The sequence below is a fragment of the Phaseolus vulgaris genome, chromosome 11, assembly GCF_051622355.1.
Source record: "Phaseolus vulgaris cultivar YP4 chromosome 11, ASM5162235v1, whole genome shotgun sequence".
Lineage (NCBI taxonomy): Eukaryota > Viridiplantae > Streptophyta > Magnoliopsida > Fabales > Fabaceae > Phaseolus > Phaseolus vulgaris.
In genome coordinates, this window is record NC_143508.1 from 55,285,001 (window position 1) to 55,287,500 (window position 2,500).

Genomic DNA, 2,500 nt, shown 5'->3' on the forward strand with positions numbered 1-2,500 from the left:
CTGGACTGAATCCTCACAAATGCCTTCAAAGTGATGTGGGAGAAGTTTGGGATCAAAAGGAATTGATCTTGACATGGTTGGTGCATAGCCAAGTTCATGATTTTGGTGTTTTGGCTTGATTTTGTGGCTTGGTGGTGATTTTGGTGAAAAACGAAAATCATGGTTTTGGAAAACTGGCTGGACTCAATCCTCACAAATGCCTTCAAAGTGATGTGGGAGAAGTTTGGGATCAAAAGGAATTGATCTTGACATGGTTGGTGCATAGCCAAGTTCATGATTTTGGTGTTTTGGCTTGATTTTGTGGCTTGGTGGTGATTTTGGTGAAAAACGAAAATCATGGTTTTGGAAAACTGGCTGGACTCAATCCTCACAAATGCCTTCAAAGTGATGTGGGAGAAGTTTGGGATCAAAAGGAATTGATCTTGACATGGTTGGTGCATAGCCAAGTTCATGATTTTGGTGTTTTGGCTTGATTTTGTGGCTTGGTGGTGATTTTGGTGAAAAACGAAAATCATGGTTTTGGAAAACTGGCTGGACTCAATCCTCACAAATGCCTTCAAAGTGATGTGGGAGAAGTTTGGGATCAAAAGGAATTGATCTTGACATGGTTGGTGCATAGCCAAGTTCATGATTTTGGTGTTTTGGCTTGATTTTGTGGCTTGGTGGTGATTTTGGTGAAAAACGAAAATCATGGTTTTGGAAAACTGGCTGGACTCAATCCTCACAAATGCCTTCAAAGTGATGTGGGAGAAGTTTGGGAGCAAAAGGAATTGATCTTGACATGGTTGGTGCATAGCCAAGTGCCATGATTTTGGATTTTTGGCTTGATTTTGTGACTTGGTGGTGATTTTGGTGAAAAACGAAAATCATGGTTTTGGAAAACTGGCTGGACTCAATCCTCACAAATGCCTTCAAAGTGATGTGGGAGAAGTTTGGGATCAAAAGGAATTGATCTTGACATGGTTGGTGCATAGCCAAGTTCATGATTTTGGTGTTTTGGCTTGATTTTGTGGCTTGGTGGTGATTTTGGTGAAAAACGAAAATCATGGTTTTGGAAAAGTGGCTGGACTGAATCCTCACAAATGCCTTCAAAGTGATGTGGGAGAAGTTTGGGATCAAAAGGAATTGATCTTGACATGGTTGGTGCATAGCCAAGTTCATGATTTTGGTGTTTTGGCTTGATTTTGTGGCTTGGTGGTGATTTTGGTGAAAAACGAAAATCATGGTTTTGGAAAAGTGGCTGGACTGAATCCTCACAAATGCCTTCAAAGTGATGTGGGAGAAGTTTGGGATCAAAAGGAATTGATCTTGACATGGTTGGTGCATAGCCAAGTTCATGATTTTGGTGTTTTGGCTTGATTTTGTGGCTTGGTGGTGATTTTGGTGAAAAACGAAAATCATGGTTTTGGAAAACTGGCTGGACTCAATCCTCACAAATGCCTTCAAAGTGATGTGGGAGAAGTTTGGGATCAAAAGGAATTGATCTTGACATGGTTGGTGCATAGCCAAGTTCATGATTTTGGTGTTTTGGCTTGATTTTGTGGCTTGGTGGTGATTTTGGTGAAAAACGAAAATCATGGTTTTGGAAAACTGGCTGGACTCAATCCTCACAAATGCCTTCAAAGTGATGTGGGAGAAGTTTGGGATCAAAAGGAATTGATCTTGACATGGTTGGTGCATAGCCAAGTTCATGATTTTGGTGTTTTGGCTTGATTTTGTGGCTTGGTGGTGATTTTGGTGAAAAACGAAAATCATGGTTTTGGAAAACTGGCTGGACTCAATCCTCACAAATGCCTTCAAAGTGATGTGGGAGAAGTTTGGGAGCAAAAGGAATTGATCTTGACATGGTTGGTGCATAGCCAAGTGCCATGATTTTGGATTTTTGGCTTGATTTTGTGACTTGGTGGTGATTTTGGTGAAAAACGAAAATCATGGTTTTGGAAAACTGGCTGGACTCAATCCTCACAAATGCCTTCAAAGTGATGTGGGAGAAGTTTGGGATCAAAAGGAATTGATCTTGGCATGGTTGGTGCATAGCCAAGTTCCAAGATTTTGGTGTTTTGGCTTGATTTTGTGACTTGGTGGTGTGCCAAGAATCATGAAATTTTCAAAGTGGTGGTTTTTGAGTTTTGTTGGTTGGAAAGTGTCACAAATGCATGCAGAATGAGGTCTAGAAAGTTTGGTATCAAAACCAAGCCATCTTGATGTGGTTTTGAATTTTTGAAATGTTGGAAAATAGAGGGTTTTGAAAAAAATTCATGAAAATTCGAAACCTTGGCCAATCCTAACGAAACTTGGTGGGCACCTTCTTGATATTATTATGGGATGGACTGGAAAAAATCACGCAAAAATACGGTGTCTAGATACGTTTTTCCATTTTTCCCGATTTTCCACATTTCGGGTCTTTGGAAAAATAAAAAAAATACTTCCCCATGTCGAAAAATTCTAATTTTTTGCAGGCAATGTTGTACCATTTTTATGAGGATCCCTGCAAAAAATC